At 39.8% G+C, this 14069-nt stretch overlaps 1 protein-coding gene across 2 annotated transcripts in view; it reads right to left on the bottom strand.

The window, feature by feature from the left end:
* The window catches only part of ndst2a (N-deacetylase/N-sulfotransferase (heparan glucosaminyl) 2a), a 108951-nt gene that overhangs the window by 52437 nt on the left and 42445 nt on the right, over positions 1 to 14069 (bottom strand). For both annotated transcript variants that reach the window (XM_079635842.1, XM_079635843.1), the window contains exon 2: positions 13491 to 13526. The gene's annotated coding sequence lies outside the window, so the exon portion shown is untranslated. The remainder of the gene's footprint in view (positions 1 to 13490; positions 13527 to 14069) is intronic.

Below are 14069 nucleotides of genomic sequence, written 5' to 3'. Positions count from 1 at the left end.
GATTGTAAACCGTCTGCCATCTTTTCTTGCTCCAATTAGGCCGGTGAGACTCGAGTCATGCCGGATGAGGAATCCTATTACTTTAGAGACCAGAGGAGGAAGGAAATAGAACAGTGATTGAGTGTTTGGCATTCACAGCCAAACACATTGAGATGTTCCCGTGGAGGGAGATAATTCAAACTGCGACATTGAAGGAGAAAGCAGGAGAGATAGAGAGATACAGGAATGAAGGCTGACTATGTACAGATCTGACATGCCGTTCAAATGATTTAAGATATCCGGCTCTTTCTGAAGCAGTCACTCAAATCAGGCTCAAAAGTTGAGCTGGATTACTTTTGTTCACCTAAAGATAGACAATGTGAAGCTATAGCCACTTTCATTCATTCAGCCTTATGCAAATTTAATGACATCTCCCTTTAAAGGTAATATATGTGAACAAGGTCTGTTTTCAAAATGCCAGTAACATCAGGTCTATGCCAAAATTGCCAGAAAAGAATAACGGTTTGAACAAATACTAAGTTTGAACGCTCTGATGTAGAAAGTCTGCTGCTGTCAACAAGCTTGAGTCAATCTCAAGTTGTGACAAAAATGCCTGTGACATGAGAACAACAACAAAAAAATGGTTAAATTGTACAGATACTGAAATGAAAGAACTGATCAGATGAAAATATTACTGGAACAGTAAGAGATTCATTTACGATTTGACAATTTAGGGCAATTAACATCACAGTTTGGTCAGGGTTATAACCTATTTTGATGTTGATGTGTGAACGGTAGCAATACAGACAAAAGACAGACAGCCGTTCCATGTGTAACCAACAGATGTAGTATATGTATGTGATAAATCTGGCCTTTTTACTCCAATATAACAAGTTTTGTGTGAAAGTGGCTATTATGCATCATAACACTTTCCCCCAGATATATCCATGAACAAAATGATCGTTTAAAAGTTTGGAGTCAGTAAAATGTTTAAAAAGAATTTATACTATCAAGGATGCATCCAATCAATGCATTCAAGTGAGTGTAAGGACTTTCATAATATTACAAAATATTTATATTTCAAATAAATGCAACTTTTTTTAAACGTTACATTAATCAGAGAATCCTGAAAAAATGTGACACTGAAATATCTAAAAATAAAAGTTATTTAAAATTGTAGAAATGTTTGGCAATATTCATGTTCTTACTACATTTTCATAAAATACTGTAAAAGCAGCATTGTTAAGCATAAGTGAAAACAATCTTGCAGAATCCAAAATTTTGAAAGGTGGTGTACATTTAAACAACTCTATACCTAACCGTAAATCAAGTCTCCTAATGACCACAGGGAGCATCTTGCCAGGAAGCAGGTGATTTCCTGAAGCTGAAGGTCAATGTCTACTCGGCAGTGCTACAATAACATCACTCTATGTTGTACACAACCCAGAGGGACTCCCCAGCTGCAAAAAATAAATAAATAAAAGAAATAAAAACCTGAACAGGCACACAAAAAATATCAATATAAAGACCAATCCAATATTGTGAGGAAAATCAATCACTTCACAGTAAATTGTGCTGTGATGCGAAACATTGCACTTGCACACACATTCTATCAAACACATTAAAGGCCATCTGTACCAACAAGAAGGAAATGGGGAGGGAGTTGTGATTGGTTTCCACACCATTCCCATAATTCATGAACCAAATGCTCTGATTGTGTCAGGGAACATTAATTGGCCATCGTGGTGCTGTGAGCCATTACCTAGAACAGAGGCCAGGACACCAGTGAGACTACACAATATCTATTGTTACATTATGTACAAGTGTAGAAGTGATGAAGATGTTGTTTCGATTGCCTTATGACAACAGGGAAAAGGGGGAGAGGAGGAGCTGGCAGTGATGAAGAGAGCTGCAGGGTTTTTTTGGCGTTGCATTAACACTAATTAGTGTAGAATTGATTGAGAGGCGAACACCCTCTCTCATTATAGTATAGCCATTACTCTTAGAATGACAAGTGACAGTGTTTCAAATGAGACTGAGATAAGTCAATGCTGCTGCTGATAGCAGCATCGCTCAGAGACTGCACGCAGCGGCCTAATAGACAGAGACTTATTAACGACGACTACGGTACCTTGCTCTGACTCTTGGCTTGTGTCCGAAACCTGAAAAAGGTCACATGCAGTACATAGGAGGTTGGGAGGCATCGAGGTATGTCTGAATCTGATGCTTACGTTACATCCAGTAACCTATGATAATCCTATGCAGGGTACAAATCTTACTTCAAAATTGTATCTTCAAAAATACCAGCCATTGTGATTTTACTGCACATCACAAGTGGATGAAAAAAAAAGCAAACTGTTCTGTTAAAGAATGGCTTATTTAAAAAATGTACTTGTTACTATAATTTTTATATTCACAATATAAATGTATTATAATTCCATTACAGCTGTTTATTCATTTTGGGGTCAATTTATATTTATATATAAAAACTGTTACTGTATAGATATTTTTATCCATCTTATGAAGAGCCAAACAGGAAATAATTATATGTAAAATCGCAAATATATAGATCAAAATCTGTGAACACATAAAAACAAATGTAGAATTGTAAATCTGAATATATTGTTAAGTATGAATGTACATTTAAATCGTGAATATTTAAATGTAAATTGTATTTACATTTATAGATTCAAATTTGTATCTATACATCCAAGATTATAAACATATACTCAGATTTGAATCTATATACTCAGACTTAAATGTATATATTCAAACTAATAAGTACATATTCCTGTTTGGCCCTTCATATACAAATATATTTGTACATTGTAGTCCTTATGTTCACTAATTTAATCACTCAAAAAGACTCAAATGTACAAGTCTTTAAAAGCCTTTCTGAAACCAATTCAGTTTCCTAGGCAGCAAGGCAGGTGCCTTTGGTTCCAGACCAGACAGCAGTGATCTATCCTGCTCCTGAAGATCAACACTCCTGCAGAGTTTAGCTCCAGTCCTGCTGCAACGCACCCGTCTGTGATTTTCAAGTGAACCCAAAGACCTTGATTAGCTAGTTCAGGTGTGTTTGATTAGAGTTGGACCTGAACTCTGCAGGGAAGTAGACCTCCAGAAGCAAGTCTGAGCACCCCTGCGGTAAAACAAATCAGCATCCTGCCTCTTAAGTTGTACAAAGCTGATTGTTGTTGAACTGCTCTCCTCCATAAAGGCCAGTAATTGGAGCATCTCTGCTTCTCTGGTGGAGCTGCAGTGAGGAAAGAGGTGTCTCATTAAAGGAGAGAGTGAGAACAAAGCGTAAAGACAGATGAGGAGCCGTTAGTGCAAACACAAGAGAGCGAACCTGCAACGTGCACCCTCTGTTTTTGATCAACCAACTAAAAAAAAATGCCAGGCACGTAAGCAGGCACACAGGCGTGTCCTGGTTTGGCCTGCGGTTAACGGCTCTAACAGAGCGTCTTCCCCTCTCCATCTGCTTGGTCGTCTCAGTGGCACTTGGCAGCAGTTTCAGGACTTACCAAATCCCTACTAGCGACACCATTCACATCCAAAACAATGGGTCTCGCTCACACTCTCGGCTGCTATCAGACAAACACACGTATGCAGCTTAACACTTAAGGACACTCAATGTTAGGGATGCTACAGTTTCAAAATTGGCATAGTTGGTGGGTTGTGGGAACAACTCAATGTTATGGAAACCCTGAATAATTAGGCGGGTTTCCAGTTTTCTGATCAAATGCTTAGAGAGCATTCACGTAGGATGTTTTTGTGGTCAAAGACTCTACCGAGCACCACAGAATATAACAAATAATACAATTTTATTATTATTATTATTATTATTATTAAGGCAGTCCTATTATGCCCTTACGAAGTCTTGATTTTGTTTTTGGGGTGTACTAGAATGTTTTCATGATTGTTTGTTCCAACATGTTTGTTCATGACCCTCCTTCTGAAATATGAAATGTGCTGTGATTGGTTAGCTGGCCCAGTGTGTCGTGATAACTTAGCGTTAACTAGCACCAAGACCCAGAATCTGCCCTACCTAAATTTACGGCCAGGAGCCGCTACTGACGTGAGCCCAAGTTTATTTTTAGCGCAATTCTCACAAGCCAGTAGTTTCAGCTTCGCTTTAAACAAACTTGTTAAGGCTTAATATATATTATATTTTATGTTATAGTTATAAGTTAGGCCACTATAATTTATGTTTGTTTTATACTTACATTTTTTATTCTTATTCAATTCTGAATACAGTTCAATTTAAAATATTTTTTTTGTAGAGGGAGGGGAACCACAATTCATAGTGCTTTTTTTTTTGTAAAGGTTTCATTTTATTTACTGCTATTTTATATTTTGGAATTTAATAATAAAATGTGGCTTATTCACCAATGCAACTTATCTGTGTTTTTTCTCTCAAGAATACAATTTTGACCCAGTAAACCGTATATTTTTTTTAGAAAATACGGTACACAACTTCTTTGAGAAATTTTACCGTGCAGCAATAAGTATCAATATCAATTATCAAACTATTAAAAAAACTCTAAAATTAGTTGACCTCGCTAATCACCTAGTCAGTACTAATCGACTTTGTTTCTATTTCTCAACCTGCACTCCAATGCTCTGACATTTAAGTATGAACCTACAATCTTTTCCACCATGAATCCCATACTGTCTTCTTACCCTTACTGTTACTTGTATCAGCTGCAGCTTATCTCTCACCAGCCCCACAACACAACGAACGACTGTCATTGCCACTAAAACAACCTGCAGATCCTGATGACGATCATCAGCCTGCAGGCGGGAGAGCCAGAGAGAGAAAGAGATCAAATGAAGGAGAGATGTCAAGCTTTCAAAAACAATAACACCAAAGAAATAGATATCAAATAAGATCATACAACCCCATATTTTCTCACACACAGCGAGATGAAACAACTACAACAACACACCGTAAAGCACAGCACACACAAGACAGAAGACCGGCAAGGGTCTGCAACAAAAAGCCACAGATGTGAGCCAACTTGCAGCATGTGATCGCCAACACTTAGAAGACATGTTCAGCAGATATTATGACAATGATTCAAACTTATTTGACAACTAGCAGACTGGTCATCAGGTTTGTGAACTATGTTCAACAGCCAATGAAATTGCTAGAGAACGGATGAGCCGTAGGAAATGGTGGCCCAAGTCCTCCAGACATTGTTCGTCACATCCATATTTTTACATCCCGTAACTGTGAAATTAGAGCAAAATGACAAAGTCTTTCCAAGTTGACATCAAGATGATGTCAACAATGCCCATGACATTGAAAACACGACAGAAAATACAAACTTTTAAGTCTTTAAATGTGTGCAGGCCACTGAATCTTGCAGTGTGCACTGGCTTAAAACAAATGCCTTATTAGAAAAGACCCTTGATATAGGGTGATACAAGCTATGATACTGATTGGGAGAAAAAGAGAGCGAAAACAACAGACTCTCTGGGGGTGGATGTGGTCAGATAGACAGACAGAAAGATGAATAGACAGACAGACAGGCTGCTATATCGGCACACCATGGCTACTGTTAACAAGGACACACAGGCCAGATGAGAGAGCATGACCACCACCAGAAACAAAGGCACAGACAATCCTTCTTGTTTGATGGTGACTGAGAAGTACATGGTCTCTCTGCTATGAGGTCATCACGTCTGGATGGAAATGCAACAGTCATTCTTCATAAGGTTTGAGAATATTATATTGTAAAAACATCAGGAACTGAAAGATGATTTACGGAGCTCAGTTGCATTAATTGTTCTTGAAGGACTGCATTAATTTTGTTTATGCCTTTGTATAAAAGGCATAAACAAAAAACAAAAAACAAACTGATAAAAAATCAGTTTGTTTACAACTGAACGCTGTACTAAAATTACTATTTACTGCACCACTTTATGCCGCTGCTGAATCTGTAGTTCCACTGCAAAAGAAATTATGGCAGAGCCATCAGCTGGTAATCTGAATTGAATATGATGAGAAAAATACATAGTAAAAATAATACAGAGACAATAAATAACAGTGTTGTATCAGCCGGCAGCACAAATACATAGTGCGATAAGATCAGTTAAATTACTGGTATTTTGAGCTGGTTCTTATTAACAAATTAGTCAAAAAGACTCAAATTAGTTACCCGTTTGGTCTCAAGTGTCATTAACTCACTCAGTAAAGTGCATCATTACTTTAGTCTTGTTCTACTCGAAATTAACCAAGTAGTTACTGTGTAGTCAAATGTAGTTGAACTTTTATTTGTATTATAAAGGGAGGATGCCATAAATTGTAATGCAGTCATCATTGAATCAGAATCATCAATTGGAATCTGAACCAGATTTGTTGAATTCCTTAAAAATCCCATCACTATTCTTCATTCCAGAGCGGCAATTCTGAGAGTTGGTTTACTTATCATCTGTGTTAGGGATTGTGTGAGTGAACATTGCTTTCTAACTATGTGTGCCGTGACTGACCATGTGCACTATTTGTTTATGATAACATCAACCAAACTATAATCCTTGTAGACAACCAATGTCAGCATGGACTGGGCTTCATTCCTCTCTAGTTGTAAGCCTGAAGCTATTTACTGGTTTTACACACCGTTTCCAGCTATCTGGACACATCTTAGATAGTTTTCCTCCATCTATCTTTCCTATAATCTGTTCTTTCCACCCAAAGAAGCAGTGAAACTTCCTGCACCCTCATCTCCTCTTTTCTCTCCCTCTGGGCGTCTCTTCTCCCCTTCACCCCCTTCCTTCTCTCTCCGTCCTCACATTCATTCTGCTTCTCTCATTCCTCGGCTGCTTTCATTACTCCGCTCGTCCTTCTGGTGGAAACAGATCCCAAACGTTCCTGTACGCGATTAAGCTGCAGGCGCTCATTACGGAGGGCTCTCGGCTTTCCAGCACAGGAGAGTGATCACTCAAGCTCACATATCTGCTCTGTTTCGCTCTCGCGCTCTACATGCTCCATATGCTGCTCACACAAAGTAAAGAGGAAGTGAGGGAAAGTCAAGGAAGAAACGCAGCAAGCGGCCATATCATTCCTGCTAAACTTTAGACTGATCTGAAGTCAGAACAGCCATCTGTTGGGATCCCCGCACAATGAACAGAGCAGAAAATACAGTGTTGAGCTGTTTTGCCATCACATCTTTGTATTATGCCAATGGCAGGCATCTGCTGTAAGATGTGCCGTTCTGTTTTTTTTAGACTAATTCTTAGTCTACTCAAAAAAAAAAAAAAAACATCAGTCTTTTGAGCATAAACACCAAACACTGAAGTCATATTAGACTAGAGCACTGCTGAAATTGCCCCTTGAGCTTGATGTGGAGGAGAGGGAGTGAACTGGTGTTTGGTTACCCCCGCTGAGAGCAGCTGCTGGAGTGACAAGGTAAGGTAAAGCTATGCTGTTGGTGTAAAGTTGCAATTGTAAAGCTGGTAGAAATATAAAGTTGTGCTGGTGTTAAGTTGAGCTGATGGAAAAACACAGCTTCAAATTGCAATGGCTTTAGATTCACATCTCAAGATCAGATCGGGTTACTCTGAGGGGAGAAAAGTCAATGATAGTTGGCCTCTCTATAAATGACTCATCAGTTCCCACTGTCACCGTGTGCCTGTTGGTGTCTAAGTCAAATTGCATGCACCTCTACACACATTATTTCGCTGTTGTAGGTCCAGTGGAAACAGTGAATTTTTTTTTAATAATCATCTTATGCTCTCCAAGGCTGCATTTATTTGATCTAAAAAAATAATAATTTTACTGTCACTTGAGATACATTTTTTGCATCATTGCAATAAAAGTATTAAGTTATTTCAAACAAGTGGGGTTGCGCAAACAAAAGTTGCTTGTTACTTCATTTGAAAGGTGTAGCAGAGAGCAGCTGGTGCACTGATGAAGTCTTGTAACGTCATGTCGTGAGTGGAAACCTGATGCAGTTATTGAGTGTCTGGATGAAGTTTGTTGGACGTTTCCTTTGCCAGACTAGCACTGTTCACAGTCTCACTCAGAGCAGAACTGGAAACGTGCCATCTCAGCTTTTCAGCAGCATGCAATCAACAACACCAAGTGTTCCTCGCTCACACAAACACGCACGCACACATTCAATCGCCCCCTGATTTTCCTACCTTTAACATACAGGCACCATAAGAGATGAATACAATTTGAAAGGCGAGTTAAAAACATTCCTTTTCCACAGGTCTGCTACATGCAATGAATACCATTTCCCACACCAACAAACTCCAAAACACAGGCATGCACATACACACAAACTGACTAAGACAGATTCAGAGCACACCCCATGTCTGGTCTTTGCCAACGGCCTCATCCTGTCTCTGCAGTGATAGCTGAGGGAGAGCTGGGAAGTGGGCGACACTGACAAATGTCCAGCCTCAACCCCACAAAATGAGAAAGAGGAAGAGAGAGAGAGAGAAGCATGACAGTTTATTCTCCGACAAGGCCATCTGCACTGCAGCAACCCTAGAGGCCTTGGTTCAGATGACTTCCTTTTCTTCCCCCTCATTCTTTCTTCATCGCTGCTCTTAATTCTCAAGCAAGCCAAGTACAAATTACCCCCTCATGCACAGTCAGCAGTAATGACAGCAGCAGTGAAAGCAATATGAATTCACCCTGGTGATGAGGTCTCGGTTCAGGTCAGCCGGCCAGCTGTCCGTCAGGCAATAGCCATCATGATGGGTTACCGTTAGTCTGGTAGTGGAGAAGTCGGTGCAGCCAGACCTGTAGGGCTCCATTAGCGCAAAGCTAATGAGACAGAACCTCAGCGGGCGGGGGTACACACTCATTACGGCAGGATCATGGGCCTGTGCGGGGCAGGGAACTGGTGTGTGTGTGTGTGAGCGTGTGACTTATGACTAAGAGGTGTGATGGAATTGGTTGAAAGTTAAAGCTTCAGGGCTCCATTTCCATTAGAAAGAAACCAAGTATAGATTGAATGTTCAATGCATTTCTTAAACATCTGTAGAAAGTGTTGCCCAAAGCGGTCTAATTTACATAGAATGCAGGAAAACAATGGAAAAGACTGGCACATAGTCTTGAAGCACAGTGTAAATTAGATGTTTAGATGTTCTGAAAAAAATTCAAGTAGTGCTAGCACCTGTAAAACTGCCATGATGTAAAGCGGGTCTGGGTGGTTGCCAGGGTGTTGCTACTAGATTTGGCTAAAATCCAGATTGAAAGAATTGTTTCCTTTCCAATTCATAAGTTAGAATATTAATGTTTTCTTGCCACAGTTCTTCAGGATTTAGTCGTCTCAGTTTTTTTTTTGTTTCTTCATGTAAATCACAGACAGACTCGGTGATGAGCATACTCCGTGTTGAGCATACTGGCTGTTGTCAGACATACAAAAATCTCACTGGATTATAACAATTAATGGCAAGGAATGTTTGGAAATGTAAACTGATATTTCCTACTGACACACCACAGCAAAATATGTAGGCTAATTAAACTGGCTTTCGCACAGTACTGTATATGTTTGGCTTTATTTTATTACAATGGGGTAAACTATAATATATACAAATACAAAGAAATATCTAACTTTATGTATATTACAATTGTATATAGGCTAAATTATCCCATACGCTGTGAGCATGATGACATTAATAGGCATTTCATGCAAAAAAAATTTATTATTATTATTAAAAAACAACTTTTATGCAGTTAATATGAAATTCATTCTTCATAATTAAATAAGCTGAGGTTTGAGTATACTATGCCACTGACCTTACAAACTAAAAAGGACTTCAATGAGTCACTTGATTAATATAGCCTGTCACTTGAATGAACTCAGTTTGACCTAACCCAGGTTTCCTTCTCTCCAAGATCCACAAGAGCACAGCTAGCCATAACACAGCCTGAAAGGCTGATCAACGAAATGGACACCACCTGCTTAAATACAACGGGAGCAAGATGCCAAAGCACTATAGTCCCTTCTTTCCATGGCTGAATGCAGGAAGGTGTCCAACTTGTCAAAAGCTACACTGTGCCTTGACATGTACTTAAACAAAAGAAACCGAGCCAACCTGCTCTATTAGGGCACAGCTGAGTGATGTCAGCACTGGCACAGCCCATGTGATGTAACACGGCAGACTAACAATCCCAGCGAACAGAAAAGACAGAGCTGCTCTGGCCGTAAGGGACTGCGACAGACTGTACTTTAGCCTGGCTCTCGCTTTGGCTGCCATACTGAAAAGCCATTACCCAAAGGAGCCATTTAACAACATCAATTAATCAATCAGAACAGGCAGGAAATTCATTTGGCGAAGGCCTCATCAAGGAGTGCAATTTTTGATACAGAATGTCTCATTTCAGAATGGTGGTGGGGTGAAGATTAAAAAAAAAAAAAAAACGCACGAGAGGAAAAAGGTCTCATTTGGATGGTGTCCCAGCTTCCAAAAATCTCACTTCATTAGCAAAAGTGGTAGAGAAAATAGTGAGGACTTTAAGATAACTTTGAAACGGGAGCAGCTACGATGGCAGCATACGAAATGATAAAGGACACAAGCAGCTGTTCTCTTCAAGACGTGTTGATTAGCGTATTTATATATTTCTAGACAAATCTCGGATGAGAGATTGCCAGGTCAATGCGGGACTGATTGTGCGCATGCAGATTACCACAGCTGATTAGTAGCAAGGCCTTATGTTGGTTTAAGACGACAAGAGGCCAATACTGATGACAGGAAGTGCCCATCAATAACCAGACACTGCGTCTCAGGTTCAGTTTCACTCCATCTGTCTCAAACCAGCCTTTGGTTTAACTTCTTTCCCCCTCATTCACCCCATTACCTCCCATGTATCCTCAGGTGGCCCATCTGTGCGGGGCGGCAGTCTGTGTCCGTGTCCCCTCAGGACACGTTAGGGAGAGGAACAGAACAGTGGCTTTCACGCCGCAAACTTCAGCACTCTAAGCAAGGCCTTGATCAATCGGATCAATGGAGGTGATCAGCGTTATGAGCTCTGATCAGCCCGCATGGGGAACCGGCTAATCCAGTTAAGCCATTAGCAAGCCGGGACAGATGAGCCTGTTGGGCATTGAGCCCATCTATGAGGTTTGCTTATTAGCACGCTGCCGTATGGAGAAAATAGAGCAGTCATGAATGTAAGGCCCTATGATTTTGTGAATCAAAACACACAGAAGGAATCAAAGAATCTAGTAATAAAATTGGAATGCACCGCATCACACGGAATGTCACCCAATTTTTTTTATTGAAAATTTCTAAAGTAGTGCTGTACACTTAGTCAAATTGTGCATAAAAATACTTATTTAAATATGCATGTCCTGCATGTTCTTTGTGTGAATGAGTGGCGCGGTTTCGTTTACTACACGTACTGAAGCATGCATGATGCTCATGGTGTTTTCAGCATCTGCTCTCTCACTATATGGAGGACAATCCTCATCAGCATCTAGCATTTCATAATTTCATAATTTTAATTACAAAACTATTTTCAGATACACACAGAACCTCGTAGGTCTTCACGTCAACCTCGTTAAAATAAAAGTTTGGTTGAGAAATTATGACAGACATATTAATATTGTACAGTAAAATGTAATTCTCAAAGTAATAATAATACATTTATTAAATTGTTATTTTTATGCCTTAATTTGATTACAAATTAGATGTTTTGATAATACGTTTCTATTAACTCATAAATCCAGAAAAATTCAAACAGACAACAATTTATGAAAAATATTTATTATTAAATTGTTAAAGTTTTATTAATTTTAATTGATTAGATGTGCTTTTTGATTATAACAATTTAATTAAACCATTAAAACAAAAAATGAAAATGGAAAAATATATATTTTGGGGGAAAAAAATTCCGATTTCACAGGGCACTGTGAATGTAGGAACAAGACATGTGGAAGCTCTGCTTTCATTTGCGGCTGATCCGGTGAGACAGAGGAAGAGTGTGTGAGGCTAAGATGACCGGCGAGTTCTGGTTAAGATGCGAGGCGTAGGGCCGGAGGCTAGAAGGAGGGAGGAGGGGTGAGACCCTGCCCTGGGTAAACACAGAGACAGCGTGGCCCCGTGCTGGAGGTCACCCTTCAGCCTGTGATTGAGCATGTGGATCAAACTACATTAAATGCACTACAGCTTGTGTTACAGAAATCCATTTGCAGCTCCGCAATTACCAGCAACAGCCTTCAACCTGCACTCACACTCGCCGCCCATCTGGGAGGCGGTTTAAAACACAAGATCTGTCGCACGGCTAGCAAGCGAGTGAGCGAGGGACCGGTGGAGAAAACTTACAGGTCTGCTGGCTGAGTAAATCACCATTAATCATCTGTCCTGGTTTTGTTTTTCCTGCTGCTGCATTTCATTTGTTTCATATTTAGATGCTCCTCACAGATGAATCTCTGCATGCGCTCACGTAGGCTGCCGATGGCAGAGAGGGCATTAAACAGCTCTGCCCGAACCTAACATAAATTACACGGGCACATTAGAAGCTACTGCAGAGAGAGAGAAAAAAAAGAGAGATAGAAACTAGCGCTGGTAAGCCAAAAGAATAAGCTAAACATATGACACGGCGTCCTTTAGAATGGTGTCTTTTTCAATCACATCCTCTACTGTAAAAAATAGATTGGCAGACGGAGACGACAGGCATCCTCAGTGGGGTGAGAGGTGTCAGAAGTAGTTGGAAGAGGGCGAGAAGAGAAAGGAGGAGAGGAAAGGTGGAGAAAACAAGGAGAGGTTGAAGAGAGAGAAATTTGGTCATCACAACACTGTTGCAACATATGAGCGGAAGGGATTTAAACGATCTCCGCATGAATGCTGTGCCTCTGTTACACTGTAGAGACTTCAAACTCCGACTTCAGAGACAAGATGTTGCCTAAACAGAGGAAACAACCTCAAAGCAGCAAAAAAATTGTAATGTCGTATTTTCCATTCAGCCTGGGAGCAATCGGAGATGGAGGGAATAGTTTATGCTGCTACTGCATGAAGATATCAAAGGAACCTGAGTTTATGCTGCTATAGCATAAAAGTATCAAAGAATCCAATGGCGCACATTTGATATATGGCTGCTCTCTCCATTATGATTACTCCCCCCACCACAGTATCTCACTTTGAGATTGTTTTATTGAGCTTTTCTATTTTCAACTGTTAATATGACAAACCTGTTCTAGCTCCATTTCTCCATGAATGAATGTCCCGATAGTCACAACTTGTTCTTTTCTTTATGATACACATATACTAGGGATGCACTGATACAACAAGTCTGGTGAATGATTATTTTCATGTTATGACCGATATAAAACTATCTTAAATAATGATAATAAATTCTAAGTACCGGTAAATTTATGCATTAAAACAACGTGCAGTATGAAAATTAGATTTGTTAAAGATTAGCCTACATTCAATGAAATGCTGTTCATTTGAACTTATTCATGAAAAAAATTGTATCATGGTTTCCATTAATCTGATAATACATGCACATAGAGTCACATGGTCATAGATATATCTACACAGCTTACCTTATTGGAGGGAGTTTATCAGCTGAGCCAAAAGACCTGCAGAGAGAGAAAGAGAGAGAGAGAAGGATCATTACCAATGCAGCTCGAAGCTCCACAAATTGAGCCCCTGCTGTTCAGGTCTACATCAATGTAACCTATCTTTTTCCTATATTCCTCAGACCAAATGAGCAGAAAAATACACTGAATGACTTAAGCACACAAAAAAAACCAACCTCTGACCTTGAGCATTTCTTTTAGAAATCAGGGCTTAGTAGTGCTGTAACATTTAAATTAAAGGTAAAATAACCAGGTCAAAATAAACCTGTATATGCTTAATTTTCATGTGATTCCCTTGAATGAATACAAAGTCATCATCAACCTGCATTTTCCCCATGAGGAAGCAGAAGTCGCGGGAGACAGTCTCATCGTTCTGGATCCTCATATGAAGAAAGGAGCAGCACTCTATTGTCCAAGTCTAAACTGCACGAGACGCCTAGTGAAGGGAATTCTGGGGCGAGAACCTGAGGGATCAGGGGGATGCTGGTCCTTGGCACTTAACCCCCTGAGCCCCAGTCTTTGAACCACTGCATCCCAACCATG

Source organism: Phoxinus phoxinus (assembly GCF_949152265.1).
Source record: "Phoxinus phoxinus genome assembly, chromosome: 14".
NCBI lineage: Eukaryota > Metazoa > Chordata > Actinopteri > Cypriniformes > Leuciscidae > Phoxinus > Phoxinus phoxinus.
Note: the sequence above shows the minus strand (reverse complement) of the source record. Positions and strands in the feature narration are given on the sequence as shown.